Below are 24479 nucleotides of genomic sequence, written 5' to 3'. Positions count from 1 at the left end.
ACTCACCACATTGCAAATACTCAATAGCCATGTGTGGCTAGTGGTTACCACACTGGCCCGCCTTAGACAGGTGGTTCTCAAGGTTTGGTACCCTGACCAGGAACATTACCTGGGTACTGTTAGAAGTGAAAATTCTTGGGCTTTATCCCAAATCTACTGAGTCAGACCCTCTGGGAGTGGGGGGGGGCATCAGTCTGTGGTTTTTTTGTTTGTTTTGGGGGTTCTTTTTTTGGCTGCTCCAGCATGCGGAAGTTCCCAGGGCCAGGGACTGAACCTGTGCCCCAGCAGTGACAACACCAGATCCTTAACTGCTAGGCCACCAGGGAACTCCCAGTCTGTGTGTCAATAAGTCCCTTCTGGTAATTCTGAATAACATGCTAAGGTTTGAGAATCATTGCTCTAGACAACTGCCTCTCCATCCCAGTTCAAATAAACTAGGCAGCCATGGCAGGCTAATACTGATGACAAGGAGCCCCTTCTCTGAGACAAACAATTCTTGGCTAGATAAAGCTGGCATTCTCTTGTATGGAAATCTTCTAGTCCTAGTTGTGGTTCCATTTCTTGGGACTATGGGTGAATTACCAACACATAATTTAAACTCGATTTTATTTAGCATTTTATTTAATAAAGGAAAAAACTAACACCCTATATGATCACCTTGAGTTTAGTTATTAACTTCTCTTGTCCTCAGTTTCCTCATCCATAAAATGGGGATTGTTTAATAAATGTTAACAACTTAAAAAAGCACTGTATACCTAAAATGAAAGAGTCAGCAAAAGTGACTTATATTTTTAAAATTTTAATTAAAAAATTAGTGGTAAGGAATGGTAATATTATTGAGCATAAAAGCAGAAGTCAATTCACTTATATTTCTCAGAACATTAAATTTTGCTGAGGGGGCAGGGTAGGGTTCTTGCCAAAATCATTAAGGAGAATTCATCTGAGCATGCCTTAAAGCAGAACTTCCAGTAAACAGGAATTACCTATAAAGAAAATCAGGAAGCCAAAGTGGTTTTTTTCTTTCTTTCTTTTTTTTTTTTTTGTATGAAGTTACATCCTGCCATAGAAAAACTGAATAGGAAATAAAGACTGATGTACTCCCAACTCTACACTCAACTGGCTATTATATTATCAAGGAAAATCTGAGCAAAAGCTCAGATTCAGTGAAGGAAAAAAACACGAAAAGGCTGAATGTCATGAGAAATCAAAGACAACCAATGGCTACAATTAAACATGATTTTGGAAAAAACTACACAAACACATCTCTACTCTGTGACTGTAGATTCCCTAGTTACCACAGGCCCTCTCCACCCTCTACCCCCATTGCCCAAATACTTCCTGCAGACTTTTGCTCTAATATATATATATATATAAACAGAAGATTAATAAATTGATCCTAATTTCTCCCATCTCCTCCCCTTCCTTTTCTTCCTTCTCCTTATAATTATTAATAATTTTAATTGTGCATTTCCAGAGTTCTCTTAGATTTTCCAGGTTTCTTTAATGGAATTCTACCTTGCTCTGCACTCTTCCGTTTGATCGGAGAAAACTCATCACCTTAACACTTTCCCAGTTTATCCTTTCACCTTCAAATGAAAAGACATCAGAAAGGCAAGTTCCCATGGTTTTGAGGGAATGGCCGATGTTTTTCTGCTTTGGCGGCTGCAATCCTACGCAAAGCACAAATTGCAGCTCACACTCTCCCCTTCTTCCCTCACCCAAACCCACTACCTCAAGTCCACGTAAACCTGAAAAACACAGACACAGAACTCCTCCAACCTAACATACCCTCTCACACCCTACGCGGCACGGACGCCAGGATGCCCGAAACCACAGTAACGCTCAACCCACTCGGTGGCCCCACCCATCACCGCCCCGCCCCCGCCCCAAACACCAATGGTCGCCGCCTGCAGCTCCCGAGGGGCCCGTTGATAGGGCAGCGGCGCCTGCCACTCTCGCAGTGCGTCCCGCCCCTCTTCACTCCCCACTGGGGCTGGAGGGGCTGGAGGGGCTGGAGCATCAGCGCGAGTAGCTGTGAGCAGCCGCGGCAGCGGCGGCGCGTCGTTGCAGTTGCGCCATCTGTCAGGAGCCGAGCCGGCTGGGAGGGGGCTGCCGCGGAAGAGGAGGAGGGGTCGCCGCGAGCCGAAAGCCGCCGAGACCCGCCCGCCGGCCGGCCGCGGGAGCAGAGGCGAGGTTGCTTTCGGAGCCGCGCGTCCACCGCCGTCCGGGCGCGCGGCGGTTCACCCCGCGCACCGAAGGGCTCCCTGGGCGCACACAAAGCCGCCGCCCGCGCCGCACCGCCGGGCGGCCGCCGCCCGCGCCTGGGAGAGACCCGGCCGCCGGGCCGGGGACACCCGGCGCCGCCCCCTGGGCGCTCTCAGAAGGCCCACACGCTCCCGGGCCCGCCGAGGAGCCACCGGAGACGCTTCGGCCGCGCCAGAGGAGGGCGGGGAGAGGACCATGTGAATGGGCTCCGGAGCCTGAGCGCCGCGCAGGTAAGCTGCCGGGGATGCGCCGCGGGGCCGCGGGGCCGCGGGGATGCTGCGGAGACGCTGGCTGCCGGCGCCCCCACGCAGCGCCGCCCCCGCCGCGGGGCCCTGCGCTGCAGTCTGCTGGCCTGTGCAGTCTCCCGGGCGCCCCGCAGGGCTGCCGGCGAGTTGGCCCAGCTCGGACTCTTCCCTTGGTCTCGCCGGAGGACATCTCTGTGAGGTGCAGCCCCGCGGCAGCGCAGGGATGGGGGGCCCATTTCCTCGCCCGCGAGCGGGGCGCGGGGTGTGAATAGGAATTGGCTTGGGGGCGAGGCTGGCTCGGACTCCGCCCCCGCCCTCCTTTCGGGGGCCCCCAGTGGGCACCCGGGCAGTGTGTGTTGTTTTAATGTCAGGGATGATGTAATCACTTAATAATTGATGCCCGGTGCTGCTTTCCTCCCCACCCCACTCCACCCCTGCCCCACTCCTCCACCTCTCGGCCTCCTCTTCCTGCGGCGGTCGCCTTCTCAGCGCATCCTCCTGCCTATTTCTGGCACCTCCCTTGTGCTACTCGGATCCTCCCCTCCACTCTTCCTGTGCCACCACCCACCCTTCCCCAGTACCCCTTGCTGGAGCCTTAGCTCCTCTTCCTCTGACCCCCGCCCCACCCCCACCCCTCCTGCTCCCTCAGGCCCTTTTCTCCTCCCTTCCCTGCTTGCTGGATTTCCTCTCGACTTCCCTAGATCGATGACTGTTTTTGTTTGGTCGCCTCCTCTCTCTTATCTCTGCGGCCACAGGCGGAGGGGACTGAGCCAGAAAGAGGCCACCGAGCTTGGGCCCAGGCGGAGGTTTGCTGGGACTGAGTGAGAAGAGGGATGATAAAATCACCCTTCTTGCCTCTCCTCCCCCAATAAATCACACAGACTCGCCGGGTGTGTGTGTGTGTGTGTGACACAAAGAGCCCTTTCAGTGCACAGAGAGGAGACACACAAAGTACCCAAGGATGGGTACGATGTTTCTTGTTTCTCTTCCCCGGGGCTTCCCTTTCTCTCAGATAAAGCAGTTGATCTTTTCTCTGAGAGTCTTTCCTGCCACATTTACCAAAAAAAAAAAAAAAAATACAAGGCCCCAGATGTAGAGTGGCAGGTGCTGGCATTTTGTTGTATTCATGGACGGGTAGTGTTGACTGGCAGCTGCAGTATTTCTTGGATTTAAGGGGGAAATGATTTCAGCCGTGTTGAGAGTTGCTTTACTTTCAAGGTAGCACGCACACCCCTGCCTAGTTTTAACCCCCTTTCATTATTTAGGGAGTAGGAAAAATTGCTGCGGGGGGCGGGGGGGGGCAGAAGAAATTTGTTTCTGAAAGAGAGTTAAATTGGTGTTTGAGAGAAGTGAGGCAGCCTGACTTGCTTCTAGCCTGGAGTCTAAGGAATCCTGAAGTCTTGTGAAATGAAGTCTTGTCTGCCCAATGCTTGTTGTTCTACCCTGACACTTAAACAAGCTCCTGGAGACATTGCTAACACAGCATGAGATGGGCATTAGGAAGACGACTGGAGACCCTGTCTATCCTGCTTCAGGGTAGCCTTCAGACACCCCCATCCTTCCTCCCACCACCCAGCACCTGCCTGAGGTACCTCCCACCCTTTGTGCTTTTTCTCTCCTGAGTCCCTGCCCCAGGAGTCCTGTGCTTTCAGTTGAAGGGACTCACAGATTTTGAAAGGAAGTGGTTTTGTTAACTCTCTCAGGCTTTGGAGGCATTTAATTTCTATGAGCAAAGGATGTAGAGAATCTTTGGACTGAACTCTTAAACCCACTGTTTGATGGTCCTCTTAAAGAGGAAATGGAAATGTACAGCCAGGGGCTTAATCTTACAGTTGGTGACTATTAGGTGCTTAATAATGTCAAAACTTAAGTTGAATCCACTCATTCCTAAGATCATGGGTCTTTGACTAGTGTAAAGAGTACAACTGTCTCAAGTTTGTTCTTCAAGAATTTTATTAGAAAAGAGTTGTTATGGTTCATTAAACATTTACTTCTGCACTTTCTAAGGACATTCTTCTTGGAAGATTTTATATTTTAAAAAAGTAATAGGGTTAATGAGCGTACTCTAAAAAATAAAATAAAAACGAACAAGTAAGAACCTCCCCCAAAACCCCCAAAGTGATCTTTGTTTGATGCCAGACCCAGGAATGAAAGTCAGTGCATAATAAACTCTCACTCTGTTGACCAAGTGCAAGAGAATGATGTGGTTGAATGTGAGCAAACACACTCTGCTCTGTGTACCTTCACCCTCTTCTTTCTCGTGGTCTGGAAGCTCCAGCCGCATCTGATTTACTTGGGTCCTGTTGAACCGTTAGGGCCCAGCTCAGAAGTCTTCTACTCTAGGATACTTTCTCGTCCTTCAGACAACTCACCATGCCTCTAATTTTGTTTTCACACTTCAGCAGCTGGCCTTAGGTTTGTCACGTGTCTGTTTCCATCATTAGCTGATCAGCATGTTGAAAGAAGGAACCTGGTCTTATTTGTCTTCTTTAAACAAATGTGAGTTAGGCCTTTAGTATGTGCTAGGCACCTGGATTAATTGGCTGATGTTAGCAGCTGTGACAAATAGGCCTGCAAATGTATAATGACTCAAAAGCAACAGACGTTTATTATTCTATATGTAATAGTCAAAAATGGGTATATCTGGTCTGTAGGGGGCTTTCCTACAAGCAGTAATTCTGAGCCCCAAGCTCCACCATCCCATAGTGCTCCACTGTCACCTGCTTTCAGCTGGCCGAAGGACAAAAAGGAAAGCACCGACATTTTAAATGCCGTGGCCTGGAAATGACACCCGTCACTTCTACATTACAGCCTTTGCTTGAGGGCTAGTTATGTGGCCACGTTTAACTGCAAGGGAGCCTGGGAAATACAGTTTAGCCACGTGACCGGAAAAAAAAGGTCAAGAAGAAATGTATTTATGGTCAGCAGCTTTGCCATATGCCACCATTCAACAAGGCACAGTCACTGCCCTCAAGAAGTTTGTAGGCTGATCAGAAACTAGAGCCCATCCTCATCATTGCTTTTGTTCTTTTGATTTTCCAAGTTCAGATCTTTTCATTTTAAACATGTTGCCAGAAACTTTGCTTTTGTCCACTCCAGTGGGCAGTTCCCACCCAGTCATTCCTTGTAATACAGTGATCTCTTGGCTCCTGTGCTGACACCAGACATGGCTCTCCAGGAGCACCTTTGGTGGCTTCGGCTTTTATCTGCTGATTTTATAGGCTCCCTGAGTGGCTAGGAGGGGCTTTCAGAATCACAGCCCTCCCTTCTCTAATTGGAAGAAGAAATGAAGCAGACAGCACAGCAGAAACTTCTTGCCCCAGGCCATGTTCATGGGGAGGGAGCCTTAGCCAGCTCAGCTATTCAGTCCTGCCTGGGTTTCCCCCACCCCCACCTCTGAACCCCGTCCCCCAGCCGCCCTGAGCTGGTGACTGTGAGCCCTGCACCTTCCACGGAGTTAAGTGGACTCCAGCCCTCCAGGAGCGGGGTGAGCGGCTAGTGTTCTGCATAGTCCGTGTTCTCTACAAGCCTCCCCAGGAGCAATTCTATCTGTACTAGTCATCATACTTAATAAGACATGTGTTTTTGCTACAAACAGTTTGGTATATTCCTCTGATCTGCAAACATGTGCCCAGTATGTTACCGTGTCTAAGGCACTGGGAGATAGGATTGTGAAAGTGAATACTTCTCCCTGTCCTTGTCCTTGTTCAGGAGCTTAGTCTACTAGAGGAGATAAAAATAACATGTAAGAGCTAATTTTTATTGAGCATTTACTAGGTTGCAAGCCCTGTTTAATCTGAACAGTAATGGTATGTATGACCACCTAAAATTAATATCGTAAACCAGCTGCCCTTCAATTAAAAAAATCTGATAATGATATGAAGTGGTTTCAGTTATCCCCAGTTTACAGATGCAAAGTTTTTTGTTTTTTTTTTTTCTCTGTACATACACCTGAAGTTCTGTTTAATATCTATATATTACATTCAGAAATAAGAAACTGATGCTTAGGGAGATTAAAATTTTCACATTTACATTCAAAACAAAGATTAATTTGCACTCTCTTAAATTATGTATAAACGGATAGCATATATTCAATTTTTAATGGCTCCTTCATTTCTGCAAATTGTACATTTTATTTTGTTGCGCTTTTCCAGTTCTGTTGAGATATAATTGACCTCTAACATTATATAACTTAAGATGTGCAATATAAGATCTGATAAACTTACACATTCCGAAATAATTACCACAACAAGGTTAGTTAACATCACCTCAAAAAATTATCATTTTTTTTCTTGTGCTAGAACATTTAAGAATTACCTTATTAGCAACATTTAAGGATAACATACAGAATTTTTAAATATTGTCACCATGCTCTCTTAGATCCTCAAAACATAGTCATCTTGTAACTGCAAGTTTAGACCTTTTGACCAACAACAGATGGGCAGTTGAAGCAAGGGAGGTTAAGTAACTAATTCAGGATCATACATAGCTAGTAAGTGGTAAAGTCAGGATTGAGGCCCAATTATTTTGGTTTCAAAGCCTTTGGTCTTAGTCATGAGGCAATATGCAAAACACTGCATGTGGATATAATGAGAATATTAATTAAAATTTGTCACATTCCACATAAGATTGGGGGGGTGATGTAGATGCTTTGGAAATTGATACTATTGTTGGGAAACAACTCTAAATAAGAAATAAAATGCCCTTTCCTACCTCCATTCCTTCCATTTAGACCCTCATCTACTGCTCACCTAGGAAATAAAAAATCAAAAAGCGGGAAAGCAAAACATGTTTATCCTGGAAATACTTTTACTGTGTGTGATTCTTTATTTTAAGCTGGGCCCATCTGTGGTCCACAGATCGGTCTCTAAGAGTTTGCAACTCATCCTACATATTTATTCATCCAGCATCATTCATTCATAGTCTTTACCATTTGCCAGACATTGAACTAGATGCTCAGGGACAAAATAATCCAGCCTCGTGGCACAGAGTCTCAACCATGGTGATAACTGTTGTGATCCTGGGGGTCCTCGCGGGAGCAAGGGTCATGAACTCCAGGGAGAGGTGGGAAATTGGGGTGGCCAGGCAGGGGAGGCCAGAGGAGGAAGTGTCATGGAGCTGAAGAGTAGTGTTGGTTGGCCGAGTGTTGAGGGAGGGCCACTGCCCCAGAGGGAGCAGCTCAGAAACCAAATGCACAGACCTTGTAGGAAATGCCAGTAGCTCACTGTAGAGAGATGGCCTTAGGGAGAAGATGGAGCTGGTAGAAACCTTGAGAATGTTCTTGGTACTTTGTCAGGAAGGCCATTTTAAAGAGTTGTAGGTGGAGATGCTGCTTCGATCTGATTTGTGTTTTAGAAAGCTCCATCTGGCCACAGCGTGGGCTGTTGACCAGAGGCGGTCAAGAGGGATGCAGGGAAGGTAGTTCTGGCAACTCAGATGAGCCATAGATGGAGGAGCTACTTGAAAGAGGGGATGAAGCAAAAGAGAATAAGAGAGGTGAGACAGTATATTGGAGGGTGGCAGCAAAAAGGGGTCCTTGGGAAGTGAGTGGAAAGAGACATGCAGGAGCAGCAGGATGGGTGTTTAATGAAGAGGTTATCACGGGCACTTGGGACTTCCCGTTAAGGTATCATGTAGGCAGTTGAATAGATGGGTCTGGAGTGAGGAGAGGACTCATGCACAGATCCATTAGCAGCACATGACACAGTTCTAGGGGCCTTGGAGGTGAGCAGTATCGCTCTGGAAGAGTGTGTAGGGTAGAAGAGCAGACAGGGTGGAGGAGGCCCTGGGGCCCTGCTCAGGAGGTGCAACCAGAATATTATGTGGGCCCTGAGAGAGAGGTGGCCTGGATCCCCAGGAGGGGAAAGCCGTGCCCTGGAGGTTAAGCAAGATTAAGAATGAAAAGTGTAGGAATTTCCGTTGTGGCTCAGCAATAACAAACCTGACTAGTCTCTATGAGGACATTGGTTCGATCCCTGGCCTGACTCTGTGGGCATTGCCGTGAGCTGGGGTGTAGGTTGCAGATGTGGCTCAGATCCCATGTTGCTGTGGCGTAGGCCAGCAGCTTCAGTTCCTATCGACCCTTAGCCTGGGAACTTCCATATGCTGCAGGTGCAGTCCTAAACAACCAAAAGAGCAAAAAGAGCAGTTGGGTTTCGTGCCCGGCCACAGCAGCTTGAGGGTAGAAATTTAAAGAGCTCTGCTGCTCCCCAGACCAAGGGAGAAACGTGTAGCAAACCCCACAGAACACAGACTCATAGGGGACTGAGGGATCATGTAGTCCAGCATGTCCATTTTACTGGTAAGGAAAAATGAGGCCCAGGGTGGGCTAAGGCTGAGTGACTTTTCCAAGGTGGCAGTCCTTGGACACCCCTTAAAGCCCAGGTGAGGGAGGTGATCAAGGGCCGGGACTCAGGGTATGATCCATTCCACCCCTGCCAGCATGTGAGCTGAGCCAAGTTACCCAATCTCTCCCTTTCTTCACCCTTAAAATGGAGTTAATTGTTCTACCTCAGACGTTTGCTATGAGGAGTCATGAGTCAATCCATGCAAAGCACTCAGAATAGTACCTGCACATAGAAAAGTGGTGTGTTTACTGCTGTTGTTAACGTGTATATCTATGTGAATATATGTCTATTTATACAGGTAACATATATACATCTAACATGTGTATCCCTTAGGAAAGGGAGGATGAAAGTTCATTCTGTGCATAAAAGGACATTTTGAATATTTTAGAAAGAGATTTGGGTGATTGTCAGTTCTGAATCAGTTCCTGGAAAACGTAGGAAAGTAGTTGATATAGTATGATTGAGAACAGCCCTTTCAGCAGGTCTTCTTAGGAAATGCAGAACGTTTCTTATTCTTGAGAGTAGGAAAACATAAAAGGACTTTGAAGTTAGCCCTGTAAAAGGATTTTAGTCAAATAACCAGAATTTTAACCTATTGACAATGTAAATCTCTTGACTTTGACTTCAGAATGTCATCATGACTTTCTGAAAGTAGAATAGACCACAGGCAGAGTAGAGAAAAACCCCACGAGTTAACGACTTGCCTGCACTTGGTTCCTATGAAAAAAGGACGATTTGGGTTATTTAGAGAAATAGAATTTTTTTCAGTGTTCCTTGTTGAGCAAATCTAATTTCTAGCCACTAAAATACATGAGAAGCCCCAACAATATTATCCAAATGGACTTGGGTGACATGCAGTTCAGACAACTTTGGAATAAGTGGCACTCTGGACTTGATTAGAACACAGTAATCCTAGAAGGATATAAATTGAACTGGATTTATGGTCTAATAAAAACGTGGGAAGAAAAGATAATGCTTACTGACTCATGAAACTTTAACGACGTTAGTAGGGCTTGGAGTCATCGTAATGTTTGGATGAGGGTGTTTTCCCATTCATCTCTGCCTGCTTCCAGATGCTCTGTGCTGCGCCTCACTCAGGGCATGAGGCAGAGTCTTCTTCAGGTAGGAATCATCACCTATTCGGCCCCTGCCCACCTAGGACCCCAAGCAGCACCAGTTGGTTTGGGCAAATATGTGTTGAGCGCCCATTAACTGTAGGTTGTGGGGAGAACAAAATAAGGTATGGGAAAGTCTTAGCCCATCACTTATTTCCATTCAGAAGGTCTTTTCTGAGGGCTACTTATTTCTGACCTGTATTCCCCTCTCTGATGGTGTATAAAAACACAGAGCCTCCCTAAATACACCAGAAAAATAAGCACACCTACCTTTGTGATTGATTCCTGGAGGCCTTGTGAAGTGCTTCACATACAGTAATTTACTTGGTCATAACAATCCACGGGGCAGGGATTATTATCCCCATTGGTTACAAGGGAAGGTTGAAGCTCAGAAAGGTTAAGTAACTTGCGTTTTGTCACACAGCTAGTTACTAGAGAAGCCAGCTCTGTCTGTCCTAAATTCACGGATGCTTTTGCTCCAGAGCAGTGCTTTGTCATTTCCTGCCTCCTTTCAAGCCTCCTTGCCTTTGTATGGCAGATGCCTCTGTGTTAGGTTTTGGGGGTTACAAACCTTCCCCCCACTTCAGGAAGCTTCTCTCCTTCTGATGGCTTTACCCAAGACTTATTTTCTTAGAAGCCCCCTTAGTCCTACCTCTCGGCTCCCATGGCACCTGGATACCATCTCACCATCACTCGCATCACAGCCAGACTTAGGAAGCAGAGTGGGATCAGACAGTGGGCAGATACTGGTCCTTTCCCCTGATTGGCAGGCTCTTTGGAGGTCCTGTGTCTTACTCATGGTGGACTTGCCAGCTCAATGCCCAGTGCTATTCCAAGAGGTACTTTTGTTATTCTTTCCATTTAACAGATAGGGAAACTGAAGCCTAGAGGTTAAGCAATTAAGTCAGGGTCAGACAGCTAGTAAGCTGCAGCAGTCAGTCTGGCTCCAGAATCAATGCTCTTCACACTAGCTTTGTTCCATTTCTCAAATGAGATTATAAACTGTGAGGCTAGACGCAGTGCCCACTACTTCCCAGCCCAGTACCTCCCCGTCCGCACACAGTAAAGATCAGCCCTCTTGTTTCTTCCACCCACCTTGGCCGAACAGACGCAGCGAACTAGGCGTTCTCTCATGAGAAGGAAAGAGCTTTGGGGCCAGGGTTGCAGGCATAGCCTCTGAGGCTCTTACAGAATGCAGATTCTCAGAACCTGTTCTGGCTCAGTAGGTCTGGGGTGGGCTGGTCGAAAGCTGAAATCTCTTCTGGACGTGAGCATGGCCGTGAGGGTGGAGCCATCAGGGAGGCAGCTTCTGAAAGATAAGGAATGAAGAAACAGTGAACCTCAACCATGGTGGTGGGAGCTGGCTGTTGAAGGGATAGAAAACATCAATCAGCCAGAACCAGAGGCAACAGCAGCCCAGGGGAGGCTGAGATCAGAAATCCATCACAGAAAGACCTCTTACCTTGTGTTTTTAAGATTTCTAAGTACCTGCTCCTTTTGAATGTGCTGGTGGGATTTTATCTGATGAATTCAAACACTTTCATTTTCTTCAGAGCTTCCATCTTTGAGGTACCCAAAAATAGTAGGCTTTTCATGGAGTTGTATAAGGATTCCATCTGCTTTACACTGAAAAGTAGGGCTTTAATGGAAAATTAAAAATGAGTCAGATCGCCTTTCCCACAGTAAAGCCCAAGGCACTTTTCCCAATCCTTTCTTCTTTTAATCCCCAGAAAAAGTTACTGAATCTGTATTTCTGTGAAAATCTGCCCAATTTAAATTCTCCTGAAAAGGCAAATAAACACCACCGAGTTCCTTCACTGCCACATGCTGTAGTATCCAGTCAGAAGCAATAACAGTTTCAGATGTTGTGTCTTGTAAAATTTGATTTTTCTTTCACTCTTAATTTTATTCCTGAAATTGTAGGATAGGTTGCCCATAGCAAGGCACGTGCACACAAGGACATGTGAAAAGTACTATTTCTGATCAAGGTTTCTCTTATTTGCTTTCGGAGTGCAAAGGGCTTCACCTTTTTATTGTCTCAGTGCTAAGAAATACAGACAGCCCCTCATCGTTTTCAGATACAGGAGCTGGGTTGTCAGCGCACCCACACTCTGTCACCTTCTGCCTTTTATCGTTGTCTGCTGCTTGAAAACGCCAGCTCTGTGGCTGTTACCTTGTATGTGCCTCTACTTGATCGATATTCTCTTGATAGGTTACGTCCTTCAGGTTCTTCTGTGGTTTGCAAATAATGATGCCAGTTGCTTCACTCCTGCACCTTCTAGCTTGAGTTGAGGAGGTGTCACTCCACATCAAAACGCATGTGCTAGCTGATGTAGATCCTGCCTCTCTTGCCTTGTCCCTTTGCTAACAATCCAGCGAGCAGGAGAGAGGCCGCACCCTTAGCCTGGCATTCGACGCCTTTACCCAGCTCCCCTCCTGAGTCAGCCCTGGCTCTCCTTCTTCACTACCACGTGAACGCTTGGCTCGCCAGATGTCAAGCTGCTGTCTCATTGGTATGGAATATGCTTCCAGCCTCGGTTGTCCTTTCCTGCACATCCCAGCCCTGCCTTTCCCTGGGAACTCTATTCATTTCTCAAGGCCCAGCCTGGAACCCCAGCTCTGAGAAGCTTCCCCTTGTCTCCTCATTCTCTTGCATCAAACATTTGTGCCTCTCAGTTGCCTCCTAATCAGTGATGCCCTGGTTGCTAGTTAAATCCTGATGTGAGAAATCCCAGGGGCAGAGGATTTTTGTGACTTGCCCAAGGTCATGCATCCAGTTCCTCATTAAGTTTAGACCAGAATCCAGGTGTCCCAGAAATCTGTATATGTGGGTCCTGCCTTCTCAACAGAACTTTGGCTTCATATGCGCAAAATTGTTGGGGTTTTGTCCCCTATAACATGTAACACACTGTCATGTAGATACTTAGCTGGTGTTTGTTCACATAGACTCTGGGGCAGGGCACGGAAATAGGGAACTGCTTTCCTGGCCACCTGTGGGGCCACCCTGGCGTCTCCTTGGATGTTGAGCTTCTGTAGTTTCTTAGGGCATCAGATTCACTCTCTACAGACCCACGTGATTTAGGTTCAGGGACTGACCTACTGTCTTAGGAACCACCATTGTATTCTGAGAAGGGTATGTGTTTAAAGATCTTTTGTCCGTAATCGGGAGCTTTTCATTAAAAATTTAGGGTGAGAAATGGTTACTTCTTTGCCCTCTGCCATCAGGTTTTCACCAACAAGATTTTCACTAAAAAGAGTGGGAAGTTACCAATAGTGCACAGTGACATTTCAGGCTGAGGAGACACGCAGAATGTTCAAAGTCTGGAGGACACTGGAAAAACACAAGAGCGAGGGATGGAAGAGGGTATGGTGGCAGAATGGACCGCCAGTGTTGTGCCTGCAAGGCTGTGGGGCCCTGGGGACTGGAGGAAGCAGGGGCTCATCCATCAGCACCTGCCCATCGCTGGACCCAGCACAGCTTTGGATGTGGGCATGCCTTCCTCTCCATACATTCATTTTGTTCACTTGGTGAATCACTACCTGGAGAATCTCCTTAGCAGGGAAGGAGTGTTCCATCCTAGACTTCAGGTCCTACCACGTAATGATTTAACACCGGATCCCAACCACAGCCTCTGTTGGTATATCCTTCAAAAGAATCATGGAAAATAAGCCTTATAAAATATTTTCCATGGTTCAGGGAGGGACGGCTTGAGTCATTTCTGTAGCAAAAGACACAAGAGCACAACAGCACAACAGGCAGTGTTTGTCGGCCCCTCATTAGGAGGCGTCTCAGCTCCCCGTGAAAAGCTCTCTGTGAGTCCTCATTAATGGCTTTCCCTGCCTAGCCCTCACCTGGACGCCAGGTTTAATGTATCAGAGGGATGGAGGGCATTAAAAATGCCTTCAGTGGATGTAGACTCGCTGCCACAGTGAAGAGGGGGAAGGGCGGACCTGATGCCTCACTCAGTGTTATTTGAAATACCATCATGGTCTTTGGAAAGCAGTAGTGAGCTTTTTTCCTTCCTTCATCGGGTGTTGCCTGTGATTTCAGCGCGGTCCTGCCCGCCTCCCCACCACCACCTCAAACGTGGGAGATCATATATCACTAACAAAACTGCGCTTGCCCCTTGGCCAGCGTCTAATGTAACCACTTCATGTGTTTATCCACTTTGTTCATGTTCAGTCACTTTTGTACTTGTCAGGGTCAGCGTTGTCCATTTTCAGTGGCCAGCTTCTAGAAGACGGAAAGCGCTGCTGTTTAATTTGCTTTGTGCCCTGTAATTCTACACTGAACTGTGCATTTATTAAATGCTTGTTGATTATGATTCCAGGCTTCCAAGTTGGAGGTCTTCCAAGTGTTTTCAGTACTTGTAGAATGAGATGCACCTTGAGTAAATTCTCTTCTTGTAGATAACACATCAGGTCCTCTGCTTTGGTAGATCCTCAGAGTCATGGGTTAAAATCCAGACTTTGGTTTTGCACATAATGTTGCACCTTACATTTCACCCCTTGGATAGAAATGCAGTGATCCAGTTTCTAATTCTGTCAACAAGTTAGGGCCCAAAGCACAGATAATATGTCATACCATACCCTTCTTTTTGTATAAGTGTGGTTGATCGTGTAATTCCCATTGTCTTATCGTTATTATTCAGCAGATTCTTGATTGCAGACTGGTAAGAGTTGGAGGTTTTCACCAAGGGGCCGAGAATTGCCCAGTGAGGGCTGATGAGACGTGGCTGGGAAGAACCTTTAAGGACCGCAGTGTCATGAGCAGAACCACATGCCTCTGTGGAGCCACTAGCTCCTGGGAAGTTCTGATTAGTATAAACGTAAGTGTAATACAAGGAGAGCTGGTATTCAGAAAACATTCTCTGATTGTACTGCAGCCCAACTGTGCCATGTCCGGAGTAGGAAGGTGTTCAGACCCCCAGTCTGGGGTCCCTAGGCGAGCCCCAGTGCCTCCACTTTTCTCACATCCCTAGCTTGTGACAGAGGTTATGTTTCCAGGGCATGAAACACCCCAGCCTCCACCTCCACAATCACTACCCATGTACTTGCAATGCAGAAGTGTCACTGTGGAAGGAGTCTTGCTTGTGCTCCCCACTGGGACCCTTAGCTGGGCTCTTGGTGCCACCCAGATAAGCTCGAACATGCAGAAATGATCCACAAAGGAGAGTGATGTTGGCGAGGCTGGGGAGAGGGGACGATGGACAGAAGGGGGTCATCAAAGGTTTAGTGGGGCAGGATCACGTTGCATATAGAAGGGGCCCTTGCCTTGGTTTCCTGTGGCTGTGTAACAATGGCTGTGTACTGGGGGCTTCAAACAACAAAGCACTTCCTCTCCCTGTTCTGGAAGCCACAGGTCTTGAAATCAAGACTTCAATAGGGTTGATTGCTTCTGGAGGTTCTGAGTAAGACTCTGTTCATGCCTCTTTTTGTTTTGCTTTTTAGGGCTGCACCTGTGGCATATGGAGGTTCTTACCAGGCTAGGGGTCAAATCAGAGCTGCAGTTGCTGGCCTGCGCCACAGCCACAGCAACCCTGGGTCCGAGCCACGTCTATGACCTACACCCAGCTCATGGCAACGCCAGATCCTTAACCCACTGAGCAAGGCCAGGGATCAAACCTGCATCCTCATGAATACTAGTCGGGCTCATAACCCGCTGAGCTGCAACAGGAATTCCTGCGCATGCCTCTTTCTGGTGGCTGCCAGCAGCTCTTGGCTTTCCTTGGCTTGTGGACCCATCAGTACAATTTCGGCTTTCATCTTCACGCTGAGTTCTCCTCTGTGTGTCATGGCCTTTTCTCTTACAAGGACACTTGTCCCTGGATTTAGGTTCTACCCTAATCCAAGATGATCTCAGTTCAAGATCCTTAACTTAATTACATCTGCAAAGACCGTTTTTTCCACATAAGGTCACATTCACAGGTTTCTGACAGACGTATATTGGAGTGGCAGCACCATGCAACCTACTGCAGCCCTCAAAGGGATGCAAATGAGAAGTAATTTGGAGGGGGAGAGCAGATGAGAAAGGTATTTGAAAGTTGGAATGCCTACTAATGTGATTTTTGACTGTCGCTGCAAGATAGGTGAAGATAACAGTGAAATTTCTATGTGAAAAGAAATTCTGAGGCATGGGCTATCCTGCAACTTTTCAGTAGAATTGGAAGCTGAGCCATCGTCTGAGGTTGCAAGATTTGGAGATGGGAGGGAGCCTTGGAGGATACAGAAAATGTCCAACCAGCCAGGAAAATATAGGATACTATGTTAATAGATGGATTTAAAATTGCTACAGAGAAATAGGCCCCTTTGAAATTTTCAAGTATTTTGAATGGCTTAGCCCAGTTTTGTGGCTTTGCTTGGTAGTGCTCATCACTTTGCAATGGAAAATCGGACCTTGTGGTGACCTAGAGTTGAGAATTGGTTTGAAGAGTCAAATGCGGAGGATATTCTCAGAGACTAAAGAAAACAGCAGTTGAATCAGCTGAAAGCAGGGTTCAGGCTGGGTAGGGGATTGAGCTGGAATTGGGATGATGGATAAGACGGGGAAGGGTTTTGGGTCTGTGATGGGTGAACACAGCAGAAATGGAGAAGGAGAGGCAAAGGCAGGAAGGCCCTGAAGAAATCCAGCCAGTGGAGAGTTCCAAATGATGCTGAGCAAGGTGGCTTCCTGTTGAATGGGTGCATTCAGAGATTAAGGACATTAATCCTTATATAAAGAATTCAAGAAAACAAAAGCCGTAGTCTCCTTTTTGCCCTTGGTTCAAATCCTGTATAAATGGTATCTTTTAGAAAAATGACGTCAGTATGTTGCACTTTTAAAAAATCCTAGGTGAGTGTTCTGGGCCCTCTGAGACCTTGCATCATGACCAGCTGCTTTAGTGGGGGACAATGTTTTGAACCGGTATTCAATTTGCTTTCCTTTCCTTCTCATTCTTGTTGCCCTGGGAGCCTCCCCTATTGAGGCTAAGGATTCCATTACTTCAGGGGGAGGACAGAGTATGGCCCAAGACAAAGAAGACATTGTTCCGCTTTTGATTTCCAAAACAGGACCTTGAAGCCTGTTTCAGAGCCCAGGCGGCCTTAGCCCGGCCTTCATGTAAAAGAGGCAGGCTTTGTTAGAAGAGAAGTGATGTGTGGATTCTGAGGAGCCAGATCTTGGGAAGACGAGGCGGAGATTGTACAGTCCGCCCTGCGGGATGCGGAGGCTGCCGGAAGGAGGAAATGCCTCCCCGGGTTGGAGGCAGGAGCTTGGAGGGATTGGGGGAGACCAGAGATAAGAAATGAATGGGTCACTGAGACCCCTCACTCCAGGTGGGTGGAAGAGAAACTGCAGGGAGAGAACACTTGTGCTACCTCCCCACCCCCACCCTCCCACCGCCTGGAACTCTGGAAGGAAGCCTCCTCGGAGGAGTGGGCCCTGCAGTGGGGCAGGTTTAGGCAGACACAGCCCTGAGATGATGGTCTTACCCCTGTTCCCTAATGCTCACATGTGACGTGGGAAAGATCCCAGCAATCCTGCAGGGTCCCTAGGCCAGCTGTGGAGGTGCTGAGGGAGCTGGGTGGGAGAGGCCTGGGGTCAGGAAGGAGAGGGCACAGAATGAACGGGGCCAGTCTCACAGGTGGGGGCCGGCCTGGGTGGTGGCTGCCGATATCCACCCATCACATCAGCAGAACCAGGCCAACACCCCCAAACAAAGGGATGGACAAAACATCCTAGGGAAGCCAGCGGGGCCCTGGAGGGCAGTGCCTGGACTGGGTCCTTGCTCCCTGATGTGATCTGTAATCTTACCCCTGGGGGAAACAAGGAGAGGGCAAGGATCCCAGCCCTGAGAGGCAGTCTGAGACAAGCTCAATTTAACTGATTGCCCCGAAGCAATGAAAATTTTAAATCTGAAGGCATTCCATTATCTTGAAGGAGCAGGATTGTTTTTTTTCTACTGTAAACAGAAATGCAGTGGTCATGGTCAAATTGAATTCAACTCTGGAGAGATGAAGTAGCATCTTGTGTACACAGCTGAGTAGTGAGTATAAACTTCAAACCTTCCACGTTGTATTTGAGTTGTGTTTTATAGCGATGGTGATGATGATGGTGGTGGCCAATTTGCTCCCTTGGAGTCGTAGACTTATTCCTTGGGGGACAATGTGATTTAGCGTACCTGCTGTAGGTTCATCTGGGGCCAGAAGTGGGAAGATCTGTCCTCTGAGGAAGCAGAGTGGTCGACCACATAGTCCAACTGTAGTGGGGATTAGGCTTCCTGTTGCTGAGCTGGCTGCAGCTCTCCCCAGTGCCCTGGGAGGAGGGACCTCAGTTGCCATGGAGTCTCAGGCTGGTGGAAAGTCTTAGAATTTCAGGCCTTTCCCTGATGAACTTTACTGTGATGCTGGATCTTCATGGTGATGCTGGAAGAGAATTTTCACCGGGTTCCATTATTTTAAAGGTATCAGGGTGGAATTATAGTTTCTGACTGAGATAAGGGGGAAAATTCTTCATTTTTATGTAATCGCCATGCACTAAATAAAGCCCAGGTTTGTAAAGGGATTCATTTCCAAGTATAATTCATAACTAGTTACCAGAACACTCAAATGAGAGAGGGGGGAAGAAACCCAGTTAGCTCTTTTAAAGACATTTTATCTCTCTTCGACATTCATACGAGGATGAGGCTGCATTTAAGATGTTTTTAAAACCTGCTGTTTCTTGAAATGCCTAGTAATTTTGGAAGGGAAACCTTCAGTCTTTAAAAAGCATGCGTTTTGTGGGGCGGGTTAAGGTGGGAAGTTTTCTGTTGGGTACTGTTTTATGTATTTTTTTCCTAGAAAATTACAGCGACACTTTAAACACATCTTCTCAAAACAGGAATACCTCTCCTTTCCCCCTCATCTGTCAGGGGAGCAAAGGGAGCTAGTAGAGAAGGGGAACCAAAACATTTATTGAAAGGAGTCATTAACTGATATCATAATATTTTGGACCTATGAAATAGTCCTTTTCAACATCTTCTCAAAAATACAACTTCTGGGAGTTCCCATTGTGGCTTTCTATGAGGAAGCAGGTTCCATCTCTGGCCTTACTCAGTGTGTTAAGGACCTTGCATGCCCCAAGCTGTGGTGTGGGTCGCAGATGTGGCTCGGATCCTGTGTTGCTGTGGCTGTGGTGTAGGCCAGCAGCTGCAGCTGAGATTCAACCCCTGGCCGAGAAACTTCCATGTGCTGTGGCTGTGGCCATGAAAAAAAAATAAATGAAACTTATAAAAATTAAAAACATATCCCTATATATACATTAGAGCAAAAAAAAAAAAAATCCTTTTCTACTGATTATCTAAACAGTAAGAAGAACATAAGGTAGTAATTGTTCTTGGCTCATATTCACTCACTTTAGTCAGTTTTTTAGCCATTTGCCTCTAATACTGATGTCATGATTATTTTTCTGATGAATGAATTGTTTCAGATTTTCTCATGGTATTGCCCACAGTCTCCTTCAAAGTTGTATTTTATAGTTAATATTTGAAACTATTGCTATGTTCAATTGGCATTTATGGATACAGCATAATATTTTTAACGGAGGAAATAGCTCTTTCTACAGATGCATGTGAGCTCAGAACAAATTCAGCTAAATGGAGGCTTTTCTCAGACTAATATTTTTTTCATACTGAAATGTGTAAATATTTTAGTCCAGATATTTTCACAGGTCTCTTACCCCCATTCAGGATTCTTACCTTCAATAAATATTTTTATAAGACAAAACTCATGAAAATAAGTTCCTCCGTCATCCTCTTGCATGTTTTACCACATTTAGGTGATACAAAATCATAGATAATTCATAATTGCACACCATTGTGGTAAAGAATATAAATGTATCCAGTTAAAACCAGGAACACCATCAAAATATTGCCACAAGTTGAGAAACCCCCGAATATCCGTAATACAGTTTTAGAATTAAATCTTGGACACTGAGGTCTCTAATGTGTATAGTGCCTGCCTTTGCTTTTGTTGTGATAAATTTTAACATCTTCCTATCTGTAAGCCTGGTTTTCAGTTACTGCAATTGGTTAAAGCCTTTTTAAAAAAAAGCCGAAATGTTTTGTTGCTTCATTTACTACTTTGATCAAAGATATCCATCTGTTTCGGAATGGAACACACCCAGACTTTACAAGATTCATCCACATACCATTATGGCACACTTAGGTTGATTTAGAGAGTCGTTTTGCAAACATCTCTAAAACCTAGTTGATGATGACAGGTGGCAAAATAGAAGGCGGGTAGTGCCATACTGAAGTGTTTTTTTGTTTTCACAAAAATGTCATAGTTCAGTTTTTCTAACTATTTGTCCATTTCTACATCTGTAGTTAGTTTTGCATCTGGTAGGATATAGCCACTTTGTGTGTGTTTGTGTGTGTGTGCGCGCACGTGCATGCTTTTTAGGGTCACATCCATAGCATATGGAAGTTCCCAGGCTAGGGGTCAAAACTGGAGCTACAGCTGCCGGCCTACATCACAGCCACAGCAATACAGGATCCAAGTCACATCTGCAACCTACATCACATCTCACAACAACGCCAAATCCCCAATCCATTGAGCAAGGCCTGGGATCAAACCCTCATCCTCATGGATACTCTGCTGTGCCGCAATGGGAACTCCCAAGCTGCTTGTTTGACTGCAGCTATGGATTATTTTACATGGCATACCCAATTCAAATAACTTTCTGCTCTGTAAGTTTCTTGATTTAATGAAGACAATTATTTATAATATCACAAAATTTGTATTTGTATTCTGCAGAAACAAAATTTCTTCCCTTGTGTTAAACTTCTGGCAGATTCTAGTAGCATTCACACTACCATGAGGTGTTTCACCTGTGGCAGAATGAACTTCCAAAAGCTTTATTTTGATCCCAAGAAATAGATGGGGGGAAAGAAATCAAACCATAATTGAAATAAATTGATTTTTCTCTGTAAAACACCTGTTAATACTAACACACACTGCAATCATTTTTTTTTCCTTCTGCTAAGGAAAGCAGCATATTAAAGCTATGGCTTCACTTTTGTGTATGCACAAAAAAACCCCCAAAACCCTGAACTCAAAAATAAGTGGAATCAACATAGAATAACAGTCTTTTGATCTAAAGGAAAAGTCATGCTTCCTGGAGTGCTATCAGGGAACCTTTCATAACTGGCTGTGTTGAATTGTAATCCTTGGTCATGAGCTTATTACAAGAGCTGTTAACATTTGAAGTAGTTACTGTTGCTTCTTGAGCAGATTGGACTTGGCAAATCTATCAGTAAGGCTCCCATGAGGACTGAGACCCATGCACATCTTGTGTGAGCTAACATTCGTCATCAGCTTCTTGAAAAAATGAAAATTCAGTCATTCCCATTGTGGCTCAGTGGGTTAAGGACCCAACATTGTCTCTATGAGGATGCAGGTTTGTTTGATCCCTGGCCTCCCTTGGTGGCTTAAGGATCTGCTGTTGCCGTGAGCTGTGGTGTAGTTTGAAGATGTGGCTTGGGTCTGGCGTTGCTGTGGCTGTGGTTTAGGCTTGCAGCTGCAGTTCCAATTCAGACCCTAGCCCAGGAACTTCTATATGCTGCAGATGTGGCCATAAAAAGTAAAAAAAGGTAATTTTTCATTTACTTGACATTTTTTCCTTTTTCAGCCCATTGCTGCTGAAGGGAATCTTGCAAAGTAAAATAGACAAATGATCAATAAATGGCAAAAACACTGTAATGAGAGCATTTATACCATTCTTTTTTTTTTTTTTTGCTTTTTAGGGTCGCACTTGTAGCATGTGGAGGTTCCCATGCTAGGGGTTGAATCAGTCACATGCATTCTTGAAAAGATCTATTTCCTGCCAATATTTCACAAACACCTAACCTGTCATTTTCTTGTTTCCCATGGACCCTTCTGACCAGTGTTTAGTGCATCACAGGCCATAGTGAGGGTCAGCACAACTGGTTGGAGCATCCATTATCTGGCAGGGATGCTACCAGTTGGGACCAGGAGGGGCCTGCATCCCTAGCTGCTCACGTCCAAGTGCTCTTTATTGTATTGGTGAGCATCCTGCCTGTTCTACATGAAAGAGAGGTGCTTGCCTTCAGCTAAGACTGGAAAAGGACAGGAACAGAGATAGATGGTCACTGGTTACCATTCATTAAGATGAAATGTTAAGATGAGAATTCTCTGCACTCTGCACGTGTGTCACTGGCAGGCAAGACCATGGCTGAATCTGGAAGGGAGGAATGGAGGTGGCTAAACCCAATCTTGGTGCATTTGAATGCAACCCTTAAAAATAGTATCAGGTCTAAAAAATGAGACATCTGATGGGCTACTGGGACAATAGGGGTAGTCCAGTTCTTTCACAGACAAGCCAAGGCATAAGGTCACCCTAGTCAGAGATCACATTTCTCTGTCCTCTTTTGTCTGGACTGTTCTGATAAGACTACTGTTCTGCCCTCCTCTGCTGCTGGCTTCCAATCCCACTTCCCACAACAGCTGAGTGAGCCTTTCAGAATCCCTGCGAGACCACATTGCTGGGTGACACCCCTCAGCGTCGTCCTCTTGCAGTTGGAACAAAGTTGAGCTCCCTCACCATGGCCCAGGAAGCCTTTAAGCTCCCACCCACCCAGCTGGCCGCACTAGATTTTAAGCTTCCCGGCGCCACGTACCTTTCCTGTCTGTTTTCTTCACCAGTGTGGCATGCAAGAGCCGCTCAGTGCATTTTCTCGAAGGAGTGAATATGATTTACTTTGAGTTGATGAAAGGGAAAAAGAGGGAGTGTCTTGCTAATCCATGGGGATAAGGAAAATGCAAGTCTAAATATTATTTCTAAATGTTATTTCTGTCTCTGATAACAAAGTGGGACAGCAGAATATATCCCAGGACTAAATCGTGAAATCTTCAAACCATCCTGCTTCTGTAGTCTCCCATCCCCCATCCCTTCCCCTACCCAGGGATGTAAGTGTGAGTTCTAGTGCATCTATTATTTGATCCAGCATTAGGTCGGAGATTTCGTCTTGTGCGTACTTCGTGTACGTGACCAGGAAAGGTGCTTCTTGGATTGATCTGGGGGAAACCGGGCCCCGAGATGGTGGTGGTGGAGGAATACTTTGAAGTCACAATTTTGAGATGGGGTGTTCTTATGCAACTGCTTTCTGTTGGATCTCTTTTTAAAACATTCTACTGTTCAATTTTATCATGAATCCCTTTCCAAGGACAGTAAATGGTTTTACACACTATGACATCGTTTCCATGGCAACTAATGTATTTTAGCAAAGACAGAGTCTGTGCTAGAAGTAGGCTAAAAAGGACAAATACAGAAGTAGCACAGTGTAAAATGTGGGGCACTGTGTGTTGTAGTAAAGGTGTTTTTTTTTTTTTCCCCCTGACTTCTTGTTTAGGAAAACCTGTATAACTAGAACTTGGCTTCTTAGCTCTTACTCATAAAATTTTTTACTGCACCCAGCACCGTCTAGTATTTTGCTGACACAATTCCTTTAGTGGGTACTTGAATTTTTTTTGTTTGTTTGCTTTAACATGTTCATTCTACCAACCTACAAACATTTGTAATTTCATCCATTTTTATAAGATGTTTTCATCAGCTTGCATTTTCCTGTGGCAGCCGTCCCACTTCTCTTCTGCCCTTGATGGCATGTCATGCCTCTTGAGAGGCTGGCTACACTTCTCCACATCATGTTTGTTAGAAAAAAGAAAAAGAAAAAAGCAAATCAAAGCCATTCCAGTCAAGCTTTCACCCCACCACTCGCTCCAGCTGCTCACACCCTTGTCTTCTAAGGCTATTACAATTTATCTCTCGTTTTTTTAGAAACTAACGTGTAGGCGTATACATTTCAAATAATTCTTCAAAGCATCAAGCCCCATGGGTTAGCAAGTATGTAAACCTTCATTTTAAAAGAATAGGAGATCGAGTTACCCTGCTTTGGGCATCTGACTGTACTTGGATTTTTTTGGTTAAGTGCTAATAAAAACCTCTTCTGTCTTCTTTAATAAACCCCAAGTGGTGGGCAGACAGCAGGCAATTTCCTATTTCACAGAAAGAGAAACCAAGGGATAGGTCTTATGACTTATAAAGATAGCAAACCAATTCTGGGCTGGATGCTACCCTTATTTATATTTTGTTGGCCCACATGGTGCATTTAAAAAATTTAAACCAACACTTAAAAATTGGGCAGTTTTTATAAAAACTGAGATTCCCAGCTTCTCTTGGCGGGGGGGGGGGGGGGGGGCGGAGGAAGGTCTGGCAAAACCGAGCCTGCCTTCCGTCATTGACAGCGGCCTGCCCAAGCAGTGCAGCTGTCCTCTTGGGGTGAGGCAGGGGTCTTCAGCTCACCCTAGCCCTTTCAAACCTGCATCATTCATTTATTTTACCTGCCTGGCCCCTGGGGGTTGTTTAATATGTGACTCTTGCTCTACTCTTTCTCTTTCCCCAGTCACAGAGTAAATAAATAGCAGAGCTAGGAACAGAACTTGGTTTCCAAGCCAACTGCTTCCTTCCTGGC

The 24479-nt window shown here is 45.9% G+C and overlaps 1 protein-coding gene across 3 annotated transcripts in view; it reads left to right on the top strand.

Moving 5' to 3' along the window:
• Nucleotides 1-2460: 2460 nt before the first annotated feature.
• The window catches only part of FYN (FYN proto-oncogene, Src family tyrosine kinase), a 225425-nt gene continuing 203406 nt past the window's right edge, over nucleotides 2461-24479 (top strand). For 2 of the 3 annotated variants that reach the window (XM_047762887.1, XM_047762885.1), the window contains exon 1: nucleotides 2474-2495. The gene's annotated coding sequence lies outside the window, so the exon portion shown is untranslated. Of the gene's footprint in view, nucleotides 2496-24479 lie in introns of all 3 variants that reach the window. The other variant, XM_047762886.1, reaches the window with a different exon arrangement.

This window comes from Phacochoerus africanus, chromosome 2, assembly GCF_016906955.1.
Source record: "Phacochoerus africanus isolate WHEZ1 chromosome 2, ROS_Pafr_v1, whole genome shotgun sequence".
In the NCBI taxonomy this organism is placed as follows: domain Eukaryota; kingdom Metazoa; phylum Chordata; class Mammalia; order Artiodactyla; family Suidae; genus Phacochoerus; species Phacochoerus africanus.
The sequence above is the reverse complement of the archived record's forward strand: the minus strand, read 5'-3'. Positions and strand labels throughout refer to the sequence as shown.